This window comes from Oncorhynchus gorbuscha, linkage group LG06 (assembly GCF_021184085.1).
Source record: "Oncorhynchus gorbuscha isolate QuinsamMale2020 ecotype Even-year linkage group LG06, OgorEven_v1.0, whole genome shotgun sequence".
Lineage (NCBI taxonomy): Eukaryota > Metazoa > Chordata > Actinopteri > Salmoniformes > Salmonidae > Oncorhynchus > Oncorhynchus gorbuscha.
The window spans coordinates 4,133,150-4,152,608 of record NC_060178.1 but is presented as its reverse complement, the minus strand read 5'-3'; positions in this window follow the sequence as shown (position 1 = coordinate 4,152,608).

The following is a 19,459-nucleotide window of genomic DNA, read 5'->3' as shown; positions in this document are numbered from 1 at the left end:
TATTGGGACAGTCTACTAAAACAGTTTATTGGGACAGTCTGCTAAAACAGATTATTGGTAGGACAGTCTGCTAAAACAGATTATTGGGACAGTCTACTAAAACAGATTATTGGGACAGTCTGCTAAAACAGATTATTGGTAGGACAGTCTGCTAAAACAGATTATTGGTAGGACAGTCTGCTAAAACAGATTATTGGTAGGACAGTCTGCTAAAACAGATTATTTGGACAGTCTCTAAAAAACAGATTATTGGTAGGACAGTCTGCTAAAACAGATTATTGGGACAGTCTACTAAAACAGATTATTGGGACAGTCTGCTAAAACAGATTATTGGTAGGACAGTCTGCTAAAACAGATTATTGGGACAGTCTACTAAAACAGATTATTGGTAGGACAGTCTGCTAAAACAGATTATTGGTAGGACAGTCTGCTAAAACAGATTATTGGGACAGTTGGTTTATTGGGACAGTCTGCTAAAACAGATTATTGGTAGGACAGTCTGCTAAAACAGATTATTGGGACAGTCTACTAAAACAGATTATTGGTAGGACAGTCTGCTAAAACAGATTATTGGTAGGACAGTCTGCTAAAACAGATTATTGGGACAGTCTACTAAAACAGTTTATTGGGACAGTCTGCTAAAACAGATTATTGGTAGGACAGTCTGCTAAAACAGATTATTGGGACAGTCTACTAAAACAGGTTATTGGGACAGTCTGCTAAAACAGATTATTGGTAGGACAGTCTGCTAAAACAGATTATTGGTAGGACAGTCTGCTAAAACAGATTATTGGTAGGACAGTCTGCTAAACAGATTATTGGGACAGTCTAATAAAACAGATTATTTGGACAGTCTGCTAAAACAGATTATTGGTAGGACAGTCTGCTAAAACAGATTATTGGGACAGTCTACTAAAACAGATTATTGGGACATTCTACTAAAACAGATTATTGGTAGGACAGTCTGCTAAAACAGATTATTGGGACAGTCTACTAAAACAGATTATTGGTAGGACAGTCTACTAAAACAGATTATTGGTAGGACAGTCTGCTAAAACAGATTATTGGGACAGTCTACTAAAACAGATTATTGGGACAGTCTACTAAAACAGATTATTGGGACAGTCTACTAAAACAGATTATTGGTAGGACAGTCTGCTAAAACAGATTATTGGTAGGACAGTCTGCTAAAACAGATTACTGGGACAGTCTGCTAAAACAGATTACTGGGACAGTCTGCTAAAACAGATTATTGGTAGGACAGTCTGCTAAAACAGATTATTGGGACAGTCTACTAAAACAGATTATTGGTGGACAGTCTGCTAAAACAGATTATTGGGACAGTCTGCTAAAAACAGATTATTGGGACAGTCTACTAAAACAGATTATTGGTAGGACAGTCTGCTAAAACAGATTATTGGGACAGTCTGCTAAAACAGATTATTGGTAGGACAGTCTGCTAAAACAGATTATTGGGACAGTCTGCTAAAACAGATTATTGGTAGGACAGTCTACTAAAACAGATTATTTAGGACAGTCTGCTAAAACAGATTATTGGGACAGTCTACTAAAACAGATTATTGACAGTCTGCTAAAACAGATTATTGGGACAGTCTGCTAAAACAGATTATTGGGACAGTCTGCTAAAACAGATTATTGGTAGGACAGTCTGCTAAAACAGATTATTGGGACAGTCTGCTAAAACAGATTATCTGCTAAAACAGATTATTGGTAGGACAGTCTGCTAAAACAGATTATTGGGACAGTCTGCTAAAACAGATTATTGGTAGGACAGTCTGCTAAAACAGATTACTGGTAGGACAGTCTGCTAAAACAGATTATTGGTAGGACAGTCTGCTAAAACAGATTAGTCTGGGGACAGTCTGCTAAAACAGATTAACAGTCTGCTAAAACAGATTATTGGGACAGTCTTAAAACAGATTATTGGGACAGTCTGATAAAACAGATTATTGGGACAGTCTGCTAAAACAGATTATTGGGACAGTCTGCTAAAACAGAAAACAGATTATTGGTAGGACAGTCTGCTAAAACAGATTATTGGGAGGACAGTCTGCTAAAACAGATTATTGGGACAGTCTGCTAAAACAGATTATTGGGACAGTCTGCTAAAACAGATTATTGGTAGGACAGTCTGCTAAAACAGATTATTGGGACAATCTGCAAAAACAGATTATTGGGACAGTCTACTAAAACAGATTATTGGGACAGTCTACTAAAACAGATTATTGGTAGGACAGTCTGCTAAAACAGATTATTGGTAGGACAGTCTGCTAAAACAGATTACTGGGACAGTCTGCTAAAACAGATTACTGGTCGGGTAATCTGCTAAAATAGTTGGATGGTTCATAGTGTTGAGTTCCAATCTCACTTAGGGGACAACATGTTTTCCTTCAGATCCTTTATTTACAATATTGATCCCGTGCCCAGACACTTGAAAAGTGAAATGAAAAGTGAAGAGCATACCTGGTGAGAGGGGTTGACGCCCTGGTAATAGTTGTAGATTTGTATAAAGTACCCAAGACCAATATGTGAGTCAATATGACCATTGGAAAACAAAGAACTACTGTTGTAAACACTGCAATGTGAGTTGAATTGAATTGAGCCCCTAATCTTCATTTTCAAGGTGATGATTGTGCTTTTCTTGCCAACACAATTCCACAGTAAATGTTAGTCCACATTTGAGCTATTTGTTTCACGCCCCATGGGGGGGGGGGGATTCGAATTCACACCGTAAGTGGCAATAGATAACAGCAACTCTTGTGCCTTCCCACTGTGAGCTACCAGTCCGAAGCCATATTCAGTCATGATGCACATTATTTTATTATCAGAGCGTTCCAGTGGACTCCTGGTAAGGATGCTTTAGGGTTTCGATCAGGTACATCTGTTTACCCACAAACCCTGAGATTAATATTTATGAGCAATTCCACGTCAATGCATTTGGTTGAAAATGTGAAAACGGTTGAAATTGGGGTTGACAGTTACCCTTCCCCAATGTCCTCTTCTTGTCCCCACAATGTTCCCCAGCCCTCCCTCCTCTCTCCCCAGCGTTCCTCAGCCCTCCCTCCTCTCTCCCCAGCGTTCCCCAGCCCTCCCTCCTCTCTCCCCAGCGTTCCCCAGCCCTCCCTCCTCTCTCCCCAGCGTTCCCCAGCCCTCCCTCCTCTCTCCCCCCACAGCGTTCCCCAGCCCTCCCTCCTCTCTCCCCAGCGTTCCCCAGCCCTCCCTCCTCTCCCCCAGTGTTCACCAGCCCTCCCTCCTCTCTCCCCAGCGTTCCCCAGCCCTCCCTCCTCTCTCCCCCAGTGTTCCCCAGCCCTCCCTCCTCTCCCCCAGCGTTCACCAGCCCAGCCCTCCCTCCTCTCCCCCAGCGTTCCCCAGCCCCCCAGCCCTCCCTCCTCTCTCCCCAGTGTTCCCCAGCCCTCCCTCCTCTCCCCCCCCCAGCGTTCCCAGTGGCCCAGCCCTCCCTCCTCTCCCCCAGTGTTCCCCAGCCCTCCCTCCTCTCTCCCCAGTGTTCCCCAGCCCTCCCTCCTCTCCCCCAGCGTTCCCCACCAGCCCAGCCCTCCTCCTCTCCCCCCCAGCGTTCACCAGCCCAGCCCTCCCTCCTCTCTCCCCAGTGTTCCCCAGCCCTCCCTCCTCTCCCCCCAGCATTCCCCAGCCCTCCCTCCTCTCTCCCCAGTGTTCCCCAGCCCTCCCTCCTCTCTCCCCAGCGTTCCCCAGCCCTCCCTCCCCCAGCGTCTCTCCCCAGCGTTCCCCCAGCCCTCCCTCCTCTCTCCCCAGCGTTCCCCAGCCCTCCCTCCTCTCTCCCCAGCGTTCCCCAGCCCTCCCTCCTCTCTCCCCAGCGTTCCCCAGCCCTCCCTCCTCTCCCCACAGTGTCACCAGCCCTCCCTCCTCTCTCCCCAGCGTTCCCCAGCCCTCCCTCCTCTCTCCCCACAGTGTTCACCAGCCCTCCCTCCTCTCTCCCCCAGCGTTCACCAGCCCAGCCCTCCCTCCCTCCTCTCCCCCAGCGTTCCCCAGCCCTCCCTCCTCTCTCCCCAGTGTTCCCCAGCCCTCCCTCCTCTCCCCCCAGCGTTCACCAGCCCAGCCCTCCCTCCTCTCCCCCCAGCGTTCCCCAGCCCTCCCTCCTCTCTCCCCAGTGTTCCCCAGCCCTCCCTCCTCTCCCCCCAGCGTTCACCAGCCCAGTCCTCCCTCCTCTCTGCCCAGCGTTCCCCAGCCCTCCCTCCTCTCTCTCTCCAGTGTTCCCCAGCCCTCCCTCCTCTCTCCCCAGTGGTCACCAGCCCTCCCTCCTCTCCCCCCAGCGTTCCCCAGCCCTCCCTCCTCTCCTCCCCCCAGCGTTCCCCAGCCCTCCCTCCTCTCTCCCCAGTGTTCCCCAGCCCTCCCTCCTCTCCCCCAGTGTTCCCCAGCCCTCCCTCCTCTCTCCCCAGTGTTCCCCAGCCCTCCCTCCTCTCTCCCCAGTGTTCACCAGCCCTCCCTCCTCTCTCCCCAGTGTTCACCAGCCCTCCCTCCTCTCTCCCCAGTGTTCCCCAGCCCTCCCTCCTCTCTCCCCAGTGTTCACCAGCCCTCCCTCCTCTCTCCCCAGTGTTCCCCAGCCCTCCCTCCTCTCTCCCCAGTGTTCTCCCGCCCTCCCTCCTCTCTCCCCAGTGTTCCCCAGCCCTCCCTCCTCTCTCCCCAGTGTTCCTCAGCCCTCCCTCCTCTCTCCCCAGTGTTCACCAGCCCTCCCTCATCTCTCCCCCCAGTGTTCCCCAGCCCTCCCTCCTCTCTCCCCAGTGTTCACCAGCCCTCCCTCCTCTCCCCCAGCGTTCACCAGCCCAGCCCTCCCTCCTCTCCCCCCTCCCTCCTCTCTCCCCCCAGCGTTCCCCCAGCCCTCCTTCCTCTCCCCCAGCGTTCCCCAACCCTCCCTCCTCTCTCCCCAGCGTTCCCCAGCCCTTCCTCCTCTCTCCCCAGTGTTCCCCAGCCCTCCCTCCTCTCTCCCCAGTGTTCCCCAGCCCTCCCTCCTCTCTCCCCAGCGTTCCCCAGCCCTCCCTCCTCTTTCCCCAGCGTTCCCCAGCCCTCCCTCCTCTCTCCCCAGTGTTCCCCAGCCCTCCCTCCTCTCTCCACAGTGTTCACCAGCCCTCCCTCCTCTCTCCCCAGTGTTCCCCAGCCCTCCCTCCTCTCTCCCCAGTGTTCACCAGCCCTCCCTCCTCTCTCCCCCAGTGTTCCCCAGCCCTCCCTCTCCTCTCTCCCCAGTGTTCCCCAGCCCTCCCTCCTCTCTCCACAGTGTTCACCAGCCCTCCCTCCTCTCTCCCCAGTGTTCCCCAGCCCTCCCTCCTCTCTCCCCAGTGTTCACCAGCCCTCCCTCCTCTCTCCCCAGTGTTCCCCAGCCCTCCCTCCTCTCTCCCCAGTGTTCACCAGCCCTCCCTCCTCTCTCCCCAGTGTTCCCCAGCCCTCCCTCCTCTCTCCCCAGTGTTCACCAGCCCTCCCTCCTCTCTCCCCAGTTTTCCCCAGCCCTCCCTCCTCTCTCCCCCAGCGTTCCCCAGCCCTCCCCTCCTCTCTCCCCAGTGTTCCTCAGCCCTCCCTCCTCTCTCCCCAGTGTTCACCAGCCCTCCCTCATCTCTCCCCAGTGTTCCCCAGCCCTCCCTCCTCTCTCCCCAGTGTTCACCAGCCCTCCCTCCTCTCCCCCCCAGCGTTCACCAGCCCAGCCCTCCCTCCTCTCCCCCGCGTTCCCCTGCCCTCCCTCCTCTCCCCCCCTGCGTTCCCCTGCCCTCCCTCCTCTCTCCCCAGCGTTCACCAGCCCTCCCTCCTCTCTCCCCCACAGTGTTCACCAGCCCTCCCTCCTCTCTCCCCACAGTGTTCACCAGCCCTCCCTCCTCTCTCCCCCCAGCGTTCCCCAGCCCTCACGAGTGTACTAGTGTGCAGCCTAGTGTGTTATAGTGTGTTAGTGTGCAGCCTAGTGTGTTAGTATGCATGCAGCCTAATGTGTTAGTATAAAGCCTAGTTTGTTAGTGTGCAGCCTAGTGTGTTAGTGTGCAGCCTAGTGTGCTAGTGTGCAGCCTAGTGTGTTAGTCTGCAGCCTAGTGTGTTAGTGTGTTAGTATACATCCTAGTGTGTTAGTATACATCCTAGTGTGTCGTTCATCCTAGTCGGGTCCTTCTGTAGCTCAGTTGGTAGAGCATGGCGCTTGTAACGCCATGGTAGTGGGTTCGATCCCCGGGACCACCCATACGTAGAGTGTGTTAGTGTGTTAGTGTGTTAGTGTGTTAGTGTGTTAGTGTGTTAGTGTGCATCCTAGTGTGTTAGTGTGTTAGTGTGCATCCTAGTGTGTTAGTGTGTTAGTGTGCATCCTAGTGTGTTAGTGTGCTAGTGTGTTAGTGTGCATCCTAGTGTGTTAGTGTGCATCCTAGTGTGTTAGTGTGCATCCTAGTGTGTTAGTGTGCATCCTAGTGTGTTAGTGTGTTAGTGTGTTAGTGTGTTAGTGTGTTAGTGTGTTAGTGTGTTAGTGTGTTAGTGTGTTAGTGTGTTAGTGTGTTAGTGTGTTAGTGTGCATCCTAGTGTGCTAGTGTGCATCCTAGTGTGCTAGTGTGCATCCTAGTGTGCATCCTAGTGTGCTAGTGTGCATCCTAGTGTGCTAGTGTGCATCCTAGTGTGCTAGTGTGCATCCTAGTGTGCTAGTGTGCATCCTAGTGTGCTAGTGTGCATCCTAGTGTGCTAGTGTGCATCCTAGTGTGCTAGTGTGCTAGTGTGCATCCTAGTGTGCTAGTATACATCCTAGTGTGCTAGTATACATCCTAGTGTGTTAGTGTGTTAGTATACATCCTAGTGTGTTAGTATACATCCTAGTGTGTTAGTGTGTTAGTATATATCCTAGTGTGTTAGTGTGTTAGTATACATCCTAGTGTGTTAGTGTGTTACATCCTAGTGTGCTAGTATACATCCTAGTGTGCTAGTGTGCTAGTGTGCATCCTAGTGTGCTAGTATACATCCTAGTGTGCTAGTATACATCCTAGTGTGTTAGTGTGTTAGTATACATCCTAGTGTGTTAGTATACATCCTAGTGTGTTAGTGTGTTAGTATATATCCTAGTGTGTTAGTGTGTTAGTATACATCCTAGTGTGTTAGTGTGTTACATCCTAGTGTGCTAGTATACATCCTAGTGTGTTATTGTGTTAGTATACATCCTAGTGTGTTAGTATACATCCTATTGTGTTAGTGTGTTAGTATACATTCTAGTGTGTTAGTATACATCCTAGTGTGTTAGTGTACATCCTAGTGTGTTAGAGTGTTAGTATACATCCTAGAGTGTTAGTATACATCCTAGTGTGTTAGTGTGTTAGTATAAATCCTAGTGTGTTAGTGTGTTAGTATACATCCTAGTGTGTTAGTATACATCCTAGTGTGTTAGTATAAATCCTAGTGTGTTAGTGTGTTAGTATACATCCTAGTGTGTTAGTATACATCCTAGTGTGTTAGTATACATCCTAGTGTGTTAGTATACATCCTAGTGTGTTAGTGTGTTAGTATACATCCTAGTGTGTTAGTGTGTTAGTTTACATCCTAGTGTGTTAATGTGTTAGTATACATATACATCCTAGTGTGTTAGTATACATCCTAGTGTGTTAGTGTGTTAGTATACATCCTAGTGTGTTAGTGTGTTAGTATACATCCTAGTGTGTTAGTGTGTTAGTATACATCCTAGTGTGTTAGTATACATCCTAGTGTATTAGAATACATCCTAGTGTGTTAGTATACATCCTAGTGTGTTAGTGTGCTAGTATACATCCTACTGTGTTAGTATACATCCTAGTGTGTTAGTGTGTTAGTATACATCCTAGTGTGTTAGTGTGTTAGTATACATCCTAGTGTGTTAGTGTGTTAGTATACATCCTAGTGTGTTAGTATACATCCTAGTGTATTAGAATACATCCTAGTGTGTTAGTATACATCCTAGTGTGTTAGTGTGCTAGTATACATCCTACTGTGTTAGTATACATCCTAGTGTGTTAGTGTGCTAGTATACATCCTAGTGTGTTAGTGTGCTAGTATACATCCTAGTGTGTTAGTGTGTTAGTATACATCCTAGTGTGTTAGTATACATCCTAGTGTGTTAGTATACATCCTAGTGTGTTAGTATACAGCCTAGTGTGTTAGTGTGTTAGTATACATCCTAGTGTGTTAGTATACAGCCTAGTGTGTTAGTATACATCCTAGTGTGTTAGTATACATCCTAGTGTGCAGCCTAGTGTGCAGCCTAGTGTGTTAGTGTGTTAGTATGCATCCTAGCCTGCCTGTCTATTCACATTCTCCCTCTGGCTCCTCTTTTCCATGAATCTTAAAAGATGTTCAGCACTCAGAGGTCTGGATTACAGCCTGAGATGAGATGGGAGGAGAGGGAAAGGACAGAGGAAGGATGCTGGAGGGGCAGAGCAGGGATGAGGATTGAGGAGAAGGTGACGAGAGAGAAAGGGGGTGAAGACGGGGGAGGAGGGGTTGACGATAGAGTGGGAATAAGGTTGTTGGGGGGGGGCCTGAGGAAAGCTGGGAAAACTGTGGTTATAGGATTTGTCCACCGCTGGTGGAGGCCTGGTCCCGAGTTACGGATAGATGTGTGTTGCCGTGGGCGACTAGCGGGTTAGCCATCCCATAATTCCCCCTCTAGACGAGCTGAGAGCTGACCTGAGGTCAGATTCCATCTGACTCACCCCCAGGACTGTCATCACCCAGATAACAATGAAGGAGAGGGACATGGAGGTTTCACTGGCCTACTTCTTTCTACTCTCTCTCTCTCTCTCTCTCTCTCTCTCTCTCTCTCTATCTCTCTCTCTCACTCTCACTCTCACTCTCTCTCTCTCTCTTCATCTCTCCCCTCTCTCTCTCTCTCTCTCACTCTCTCTCTCTCTCTCTCTCTCTCTCTCTCTCTCTCTCTCTCTCTCTCTCTCTCTCTCTCTCTCTCTCTCTGTCTCTGTCTCTGTCTCTCTCTTTCTCTCTGTCTCTCTCTCTCTCTCTCTCTCTCTCTCTCTCTCTCTCTCTCTCTCTCTCTCTCTCTCTCTCTCTCTCTCTCTCTCTCTCTCTCTCTCTCTCTCTCTCTCTCTCTCTCTCTCTCTCTCTCTCTCTCTCTCTCTCTCTCTCTCTCTCTCTCTCTCTCTCTCTCTCTCTCTTCATCTCTCCTCTCTCTCTCTGTCTGTCTCTCTCTGTCTCTCTCTCTCTGTCTCTCTCTGTCTCTCTCTCTCTCTCTCTCCTTTCCTGTCTCTCTCTGTCTCTCTCTCTCTCTCTCTCCATCTCTCCTCTCTCTCTCACTCTCCTTTCCTCTCCTGGCCTGACTGACTTTGTAGTGTCGTCTTTCAACTCAGTCCCCTTTCTCTTTAGTTCTCCATTAAGCCCATAAAAATAAAAAGATGAAACTAAAGACCCAGAGAGATCTGAAAGTCTGCGTCATCTTTTACGAGGCTATAATATCACTCAATCACTTAACATGGTAATAATATGGTCATTTCGGAGTAAGATTATGTTTTGTTTTTTATTAAAAGAGATGTTTATCGATGTCTACGGAGGGTTTTTTTCGTCTAGATTGTTAATGTGTTGCATCAACACACAATCGTGTTGATTACGTCTAAGCCTTATTGTAAGGGCCTTTGCTCATTCAACCGATAAATATGTAAATCAAGATGTTTTAATAACATAATCTTATTTGGACCTCCTGAACCAAATTAAATAAGAAAGCGTAGTAATGTGATTGTTAAAATGTGCTGAATTGATGATAAGAGCACCTGCTTAAATGACTAACAAGTTTGAATTGAAAAGAGAAATAAACTTTTTTAATTTTTTATTATATTTATTTTATTACAAATGTTAATGACAAAAATGTTATTGATTTGAACGAACGGGGGGGGGGGGTGGATACACCTGACAAATGTATATATGAATCACTTTCCAATTTCTTCCTCTGTGTGGTTTGCAATTATAGTTATTTCAGCAGAAATCAATTTCACCGTGCCGACTGATAATGTCCCTGGTAGGAGTGAAATGGAGATTGTGTTGATTGTGTCGGACAGGGGGGTCTCTGGGTAATGCCTTTGTATCTCTAGGAATTTACCGGAAGACGAGAGAGATGAAGAGATGAAGAAAGGCTTTTATTTTTAATTGAGAGAAGGAATCAATAACGTGTGGTGGCACTTTGTCAAAAAAAAGAGCTTGTAAAATGAGAAGGTAATTTACTGTGGACAATTTGACTGGGGCTTGAAAAGGAGAGATGATTAAACAGGAGAACGTCCTGGAGACGTAAACGGGAGGAATTAAGTAACGGCTGTATTGGATGCAGAAACTATAAATTGAGTTTTAAAGGGTGACTGAGAACGGTTAGGTTCAGCTGGGTGTCTTAATAAAAGCTTGTCAGGTTTAGAGCCTTTTCATCACAAGGTTAACTAGCTTCAGCCCGGGATTCAATACGGGAGAAGCGCGTTATAAAATGCGTTTGACAGTTTTAAAGGTAAGGTCATCCGCAGCATTTACCTTGAATCATCCCTTTAAAAAGCACCTTGTCAATAACATGCGATCAGATTGAATCCCGGCCTGAGACATACAGATTCACATACTCTTCCAATCTAGTCCCCCCCCGAAAAAAAAGAAAGAAAATGATCCCGCTGTGAGTTTGAATGAATAATGTCTTCTTGTGTCTGGATATTTCGTCAATGTTTTCCGACTTTTAACTCGTGCATCGTTGCTCTTATGTCAATCTTTAAGGGTTGTGATCGTAAATGATCATACATAAGTGTTTTGGCGCGCATCCCAATATGCAAATACGTGTGCTAATTCACAACACCGTGTGAATTCATCTCAACTACGAGAGTAAATTAGATTTTAATTGAAATGTAACTTTTCTTGCGTGGCGTGTTTCACAGGAGACCGGTGGGTGGCATGGGAGTGGTACTTAACATGTTATTTTTTGAAGAGAACAATTGAACTCTTAGGCTGGGATTCAATGCGATCAGCGGTAGACCCCCTGTAATAGGGTGCCTGTAATAGGGTGCCTGTAATAAGGTGCCTGTAATAGGGTGCCTGTAATAGGGTGCCTGTAATAGGGTGCCTGTAATAGACCCCCTGTAATAGGGTGCCTGTAATAGGGTGCCTGTAATAGGCCTGTGCCTGTAATAAGTTGCCTGTAATAGGGTGCCTGTAATAAGGTGCCTGTAATAGGGTGCCTGTAATAGGGTGCCTGTAATAGGGTGCCTGTAATAGGGTGCCTGTAATAGGGTGCCTGTAATAGGGTGCCTGTAATAGGGTGCCTGTAATAGGGTGCCTGTAATAGGGTGCCTGTAATAGGGTGCCTGTAATAGTCTCTATGTGTGTCTCTATGTGTGTTTTGTTCAACCTTGTATTTCCCCACAACCTGCAGACTGGTGAAAGATAGAGCTGTGTGACATTATCATTCAGTCTCCTCCTCCTCCTCTCCTCCTGGTCCTCCTGGTCCTCCTCCTCCTCTCCTCTTGGTCCTCCTCCTACTCCTCCTCTTCTCCTCCTCCTCTCCTCCTCGTCCTCCTCTCCTCTCCTCCTCGTCCTCCTCCTCTCCTCCTCGTCCTCCTCCTCTCCTCCTTGTCCTCCTCCTCTCCTCCTTGTCCTCCTCCTCTCCTCCTTGTCCTCCTCCTCTCCTCCTTGTCCTCCTCCTCCTCTCCTCCTTGTCCTCCTCCTCTCCTCTTCTCCTCCTCCTCCTCCTCTCCTCCTTCCCCTCCTCCTCTCCTCCTCATCCGCCTCCTCCTCTCCTCCTCGTCTTCCTCCTCTCCTCCTCGCCCTCCTTCTCTCCTCCTCGTCCTCCTCCTTCTCCTCCTCGTTCTCCTCCTCGTCCTCCTCCTCTTCCCCTCCTCTCCTCCTCATCCGCCTCCTCCTCCTCTCCTCCTCGTCCTCCTCCTCTCCTCCTCATCCTCCTCCTCTTCCCCTCATGGTCCAAATCATGAAAAAAGACAAACAGTTATTATGTACTTTCAGTATGTACATTATGTAAATGATGTTAACAGCACGTTGGCCACAGATTGCCACCAGCGGTGAGGTGATCGTCCTCCTGGTGATCATAAAGTGTTCCAGGGATCCGTCCTAAATGAGGCACTATTCCCTCATAGGCCCCTGGTCAAAAGTAGCTCACTATTAGGGCATAGGGTGCCATTTGGGCCGTTTTGAACTAACGACATATTTCCTTTTTATTTATCCACTTTATCCCGCTTCTCAGACTCCGAACAAACACTAAACATCCTTCAGGCGAATGAAAGGTTTTTATGAGATGACAAAATATAAGAAAGGAAATAAATAAAATTATCACTTTAATTCCTGCCGAAGATGTAACTCCAATCTCCAGTAACTGTGAGGCTGTAGTGACTCCATTCTCCAGTAACTGTGAGGCTGTAGTGACTCCATTCTCCAGTAACTGTGAGGCTGTAGTGACTCCATTCTCCGGTAGCTGTGAGGCTGTAGTGACTCCATTCTCCAGTAACTGTGAGGCTGTAGTGACTCCATTCTCCAGTAACTGTGTGGCTGTAGTGACTCCATGCTCCAGTAACTGTGTGGCTGTAGTGACTCCATGCTCCAGTAACTGTGAGGCTGTAGTGACTCCATGCTCCAGTAACTGTGAGGCTGTAGTGACTCCATGCTCCAGTAACTGTATGCTCCAGTAACTGTGTGGCTGTAGAGACTCTGTGGCTGTAGAGACTCTGTGGCTGTAGCGACTCCATTCTCCAGTCACTGTGTGGCTGTAGTGACTCCATGCTCCAGTAACTGTGTGGCTGTAGTGACTCCATTCTCCAGTAACTGTGAGGCTGTAGAGACTCCATTCTCCAGTAGCTGTGAGGCTGTAGTGACTCCATTCTCCAGTAACTGTGAGGCTGTAGTGACTCCATTCTCCAGTAACTGTGTGGCTGTAGTGACTCCATGCTGCAGTAACTGTGAGGCTGTAGTGACTCCATGCTCCAGTAACTGTGAGGCTGTAGTGACTCCATGCTCCAGTAACTGTGTGGCTGTAGAGACTCTGTGGCTGTAGAGACTCTGTGGCTGTAGAGACTCTGTGGCTGTAGCGACTCCATTCTCCAGTAACTGTGTGGCTGTAGTGACTCCATGCTCCAGTAACTGTGTGGCTGTAGTGACTCCATGCTCCAGTAACTGTGTGGCTGTAGTGACTCCATGCTCCAGTAACTGTGCGGCTGTAGTGACTCCATGCTCCAGTAACTGTGAGGCTGTAGTGACTCCATTCTCCAGTAACTGTGTGGCTGTAGAGACTCTGTGGCTGTAGAGACTCTGTGGCTGTAGCGACTCCATTCTCCAGTAACTGTGTGGCTGTAGTGACTCCATGCTCCAGTAACTGTGTGGCTGTAGTGACTCCATGCTCCAGTAACTGTGTGGCTGTAGTGACTCCATGCTCCAGTAACTGTGCGGCTGTAGTGACTCCATGCTCCAGTAACTGTGCGGCTGTAGTGACTCCATGCTCTAGTAACTGTGAGGCTGTAGTGACTCCATTCTCCAGTAACTGTGAGGCTGTAGTGACTCCATGCTCCAGTAACTGTGAGGCTGTAGTGACTCTGTGGCTGTAGTGACTCCATTCTCCAGTAACTGTGTGGCTGTAGAGACTCTGTGGCTGTAGAGACTCTGTGGCTGTAGCGACTCCATTCTCCAGTAACTGTGTGGCTGTAGTGACTCCATGCTCCAGTAACTGTGTGGCTGTAGTGACTCCATGCTCCAGTAACTGTGTGGCTGTAGTGACTCCATGCTCCAGTAACTGTGCGGCTGTAGTGACTCCATGCTCCAGTAACTGTGAGGCTGTAGTGACTCCATGCTCCAGTAACTGTGAGGCTGTAGTGACTCCATGCTCCAGTAACTGTGAGGCTGTAGTGACTCCATGCTCCAGTAACTGTGAGGCTGTAGTGACTCTGTGGCTGTAGCGACTCCATTCTCCAGTAACTGTGAGGCTGTAGTGACTCCATTCTCCAGTAACTGTGAGGCTGTAGGGACTCTGTGGCTGTAGCGACTTCATTCTCCAGTAACTGTGAGGCTGTAGTGACTCCATGCTCCAGTAACTGTGTGGCTGTAGAGACTCTGTGGCTGTAGTGACTCCATTCTCCAGTAACTGTGAGGCTGTAGTGACTCCATTCTCCAGTAACTGTGAGGCTGTAGTGACTCTGTGGCTGTAGTGACTCCATTCTCCAGTAACTGTGTGGCTGTAGAGACTCTGTGGCTGTAGAGACTCTGTGGCTGTAGCGACTCCATTCTCCAGTAACTGTGTGGCTGTAGTGACTCCATTCTCCAGTAGCTGTGAGGCTGTAGTGACTCCATTCTCCAGTAACTGTGAGGCTGTAGAGACTCCATTCTCCGGTAGCTGTGAGGCTGTAGTGACTCCATTCTCCAGTAACTGTGAGGCTGTAGTGACTCCATTCTCCAGTAACTGTGTGGCTGTAGTGACTCCATGCTCCAGTAACTGTGTGGCTGTAGTGACTCCATGCTCCAGTAACTGTGAGGCTGTAGTGACTCCATGCTCCAGTAACTGTGAGGCTGTAGTGACTCCATGCTCCAGTAACTGTGTGGCTGTAGAGACTCTGTGGCTGTAGAGACTCTGTGGCTGTAGCGACTCCATTCTCCAGTCACTGTGTGGCTGTAGTGACTCCATGCTCCAGTAACTGTGTGGCTGTAGTGACTCCATTCTCCAGTAACTGTGAGGCTGTAGAGACTCCATTCTCCAGTAGCTGTGAGGCTGTAGTGACTCCATTCTCCAGTAACTGTGAGGCTGTAGTGACTCCATTCTCCAGTAACTGTGTGGCTGTAGTGACTCCATGCTCCAGTAACTGTGAGGCTGTAGTGACTCCATGCTCCAGTAACTGTGAGGCTGTAGTGACTCCATGCTCCAGTAACTGTGTGGCTGTAGAGACTCTGTGGCTGTAGAGACTCTGTGGCTGTAGAGACTCTGTGGCTGTAGCGACTCCATTCTCCAGTAACTGTGTGGCTGTAGTGACTCCATGCTCCAGTAACTGTGTGGCTGTAGTGACTCCATGCTCCAGTAACTGTGTGGCTGTAGAGACTCTGTGGCTGTAGAGACTCTGTGGCTGTAGCGACTCCATTCTCCAGTAACTGTGTGGCTGTAGTGACTCCATTCTCCAGTAGCTGTGAGGCTGTAGTGACTCCATTCTCCAGTAACTGTGAGGCTGTAGAGACTCCATTCTCCGGTAGCTGTGAGGCTGTAGTGACTCCATTCTCCAGTAACTGTGAGGCTGTAGTGACTCCATTCTCCAGTAACTGTGTGGCTGTAGTGACTCCATGCTCCAGTAACTGTGTGGCTGTAGTGACTCCATGCTCCAGTAACTGTGAGGCTGTAGTGACTCCATGCTCCAGTAACTGTGAGGCTGTAGTGACTCCATGCTCCAGTAACTGTGTGGCTGTAGAGACTCTGTGGCTGTAGAGACTCTGTGGCTGTAGCGACTCCATTCTCCAGTCACTGTGTGGCTGTAGTGACTCCATGCTCCAGTAACTGTGTGGCTGTAGTGACTCCATTCTCCAGTAACTGTGAGGCTGTAGAGACTCCATTCTCCAGTAGCTGTGAGGCTGTAGTGACTCCATTCTCCAGTAACTGTGAGGCTGTAGTGACTCCATTCTCCAGTAACTGTGTGGCTGTAGTGACTCCATGCTCCAGTAACTGTGAGGCTGTAGTGACTCCATGCTCCAGTAACTGTGAGGCTGTAGTGACTCCATGCTCCAGTAACTGTGTGGCTGTAGAGACTCTGTGGCTGTAGAGACTCTGTGGCTGTAGAGACTCTGTGGCTGTAGCGACTCCATTCTCCAGTAACTGTGTGGCTGTAGTGACTCCATGCTCCAGTAACTGTGTGGCTGTAGTGACTCCATGCTCCAGTAACTGTGTGGCTGTAGTGACTCCATGCTCCAGTAACTGTGCGGCTGTAGTGACTCCATGCTCCAGTAACTGTGAGGCTGTAGTGACTCCATTCTCCAGTAACTATGTGGCTGTAGAGACTCTGTGGCTGTAGTGACTCCATTCTCCAGTAACTGTGTGGCTGTAGAGACTCTGTGGCTGTAGAGACTCTGTGGCTGTAGCGACTCCATTCTCCAGTAACTGTGTGGCTGTAGTGACTCCATGCTCCAGTAACTGTGTGGCTGTAGTGACTCCATGCTCCAGTAACTGTGTGGCTGTAGTGACTCCATGCTCCAGTAACTGTGCGGCTGTAGTGACTCCATGCTCTAGTAACTGTGAGGCTGTAGTGACTCCATTCTCCAGTAACTGTGAGGCTGTAGTGACTCCATGCTCCAGTAACTGTGAGGCTGTAGTGACTCTGTGGCTGTAGTGACTCCATTCTCCAGTAACTGTGTGGCTGTAGAGACTCTGTGGCTGTAGAGACTCTGTGGCTGTAGCGACTCCATTCTCCAGTAACTGTGTGGCTGTAGTGACTCCATGCTCCAGTAACTGTGTGGCTGTAGTGACTCCATGCTCCAGTAACTGTGTGGCTGTAGTGACTCCATGCTCCAGTAACTGTGCGGCTGTAGTGACTCCATGCTCCAGTAACTGTGAGGCTGTAGTTACTCCATGCTCCAGTAACTGTGAGGCTGTAGTGACTCCATGCTCCAGTAACTGTGAGGCTGTAGTGACTCCATGCTCCAGTAACTGTGAGGCTGTAGTGACTCTGTGGCTGTAGCGACTCCATTCTCCAGTAACTGTGAGGCTGTAGTGACTCCATTCTCCAGTAACTGTGAGGCTGTAGGGACTCTGTGGCTGTAGCGACTTCATTCTCCAGTAACTGTGAGGCTGTAGTGACTCCATGCTCCAGTAACTGTGTGGCTGTAGAGACTCTGTGGCTGTAGTGACTCCATTCTCCAGTAACTGTGAGGCTGTAGTGACTCTGTGGCTGTAGTGACTCCATTCTCCAGTAACTGTGTGGCTGTAGAGACTCTGTGGCTGTAGAGACTCTGTGGCTGTAGCGACTCCATTCTCCAGTAACTGTGTGGCTGTAGTGACTCCATTCTCCAGTAGCTGTGAGGCTGTAGTGACTCCATTCTCCAGTAACTGTGAGGCTGTAGTGACTCCATGCTCCAGTAGCTGTGAGGCTGTAGTGACTCCATGCTCCAGTAACTGTGTGGCTGTAGAGACTCCATGCTCCAGTAACTGTGTGGCTGTAGTGACTCCATGCTCCAGTAACTGTGAGGCTGTAGCGACTCCATTCTCCAGTAACTGTGTGGCTGTAGAGACTCTGTGGCTGTAGTGACTCCATTCTCCAGTAACTGTGTGGCTGTAGAGACTCTGTGGCTGTAGAGACTCTGTGGCTGTAGCGACTCCATTCTCCAGTAACTGTGTGGCTGTAGTGACTCCATTCTCCAGTAGCTGTGAGGCTGTAGTGACTCCATTCTCCAGTAACTGTGAGGCTGTAGAGACTCCATTCTCCGGTAGCTGTGAGGCTGTAGTGACTCCATTCTCCAGTAACTGTGAGGCTGTAGTGACTCCATTCTCCAGTAACTGTGTGGCTGTAGTGACTCCATGCTCCAGTAACTGTGTGGCTGTAGTGACTCCATGCTCCAGTAACTGTGAGGCTGTAGTGACTCCATGCTCCAGTAACTGTGAGGCTGTAGTGACTCCATGCTCCAGTAACTGTGTGGCTGTAGAGACTCTGTGGCTGTAGAGACTCTGTGGCTGTAGCGACTCCATTCTCCAGTCACTGTGTGGCTGTAGTGACTCCATGCTCCAGTAACTGTGTGGCTGTAGTGACTCCATTCTCCAGTAACTGTGAGGCTGTAGAGACTCCATTCTCCAGTAGCTGTGAGGCTGTAGTGACTCCATTCTCCAGTAACTGTGAGGCTGTAGTGACTCCATTCTCCAGTAACTGTGTGGCTGTAGTGACTAATCATGCTCCAGTAACTGTGAGGCTGTAGTGACTCCATGCTCCAGTAACTGTGAGGCTGTAGTGACTCCATGCTCCAGTAACTGTGTGGCTGTAGAGACTCTGTGGCTGTAGAGACTCTGTGGCTGTAGAGACTCTGTGGCTGTAGCGACTCCATTCTCCAGTAACTGTGTGGCTGTAGTGACTCCATGCTCCAGTAACTGTGTGGCTGTAGTGACTCCATGCTCCAGTAACTGTGTGGCTGTAGTGACTCCATGCTCCAGTAACTGTCGGCTGTAGTGACTCCATGCTCCAGTAACTGTGAGGCTGTAGTGACTCCATTCTCCAGTAACTATGTGGCTGTAGAGACTCTGTGGCTGTAGTGACTCCATTCTCCAGTAACTGTGTGGCTGTAGAGACTCTGTGGCTGTAGAGACTCTGTGGCTGTAGCGACTCCATTCTCCAGTAACTGTGTGGCTGTAGTGACTCCATGCTCCAGTAACTGTGTGGCTGTAGTGACTCCATGCTCCAGTAACTGTGTGGCTGTAGTGACTCCATGCTCCAGTAACTGTGCGGCTGTAGTGACTCCATGCTCTAGTAACTGTGAGGCTGTAGTGAATCCATTCTCCAGTAACTGTGAGGCTGTAGTGACTCCATGCTCCAGTAACTGTGAGGCTGTAGTGACTCTGTGGCTGTAGTGACTCCATTCTCCAGTAACTGTGTGGCTGTAGAGACTCTGTGGCTGTAGAGACTCTGTGGCTGTAGCGACTCCATTCTCCAGTAACTGTGTGGCTGTAGTGACTCCATGCTCCAGTAACTGTGTGGCTGTAGTGACTCCATGCTCCCAGTAACTGTGTGGCTGTAGTGACTCCATGCTCCAGTAACTGTGCGGCTGTAGTGACTCCATGCTCCAGTAACTGTGAGGCTGTAGTGACTCCATGCTCCAGTAACTGTGAGGCTGTAGTGACTCCATGCTCCAGTAACTGTGAGGCTGTAGTGACTCCATGCTCCAGTAACTGTGAGGCTGTAGTGACTCTGTGGCTGTAGCGACTCCATTATCCAGTAACTGTGAGGCTGTAGTGACTCCATTCTCCAGTAACTGTGAGGCTGTAGGGACTCTGTGGCTGTAGCGACTTCATTCTCCAGTAACTGTGAGGCTGTAGTGACTCCATGCTCCAGTAACTGTGTGGCTGTAGAGACTCTGTGGCTGTAGTGACTCCATTCTCCAGTAACTGTGAGGCTGTAGTAACTCTGTGGCTGTAGTGACTCCATTCTCCAGTAACTGTGTGGCTGTAGAGACTCTGTGGCTGTAGAGACTCTGTGGCTGTAGCGACTCCATTCTCCAGTAACTGTGTGGCTGTAGTGACTCCATTCTCCAGTAGCTGTGAGGCTGTAGTGACTCCATTCTCCAGTAACTGTGAGGCTGTAGTGACTCCATTCTCCAGTAGCTGTGAGGCTGTAGTGACTCCATGCTCCAGTAACTGTGTGGCTGTAGAGACTCCATGCTCCAGTAACTGTGTGGCTGTAGTGACTCCATGCTCCAGTAACTGTGAGGCTGTAGCGACTCCATTCTCCAGTAACTGTGAGGCTGTAGTGACTCCATTCTCCAGTAACTGTGTGGCTGTAGTGAC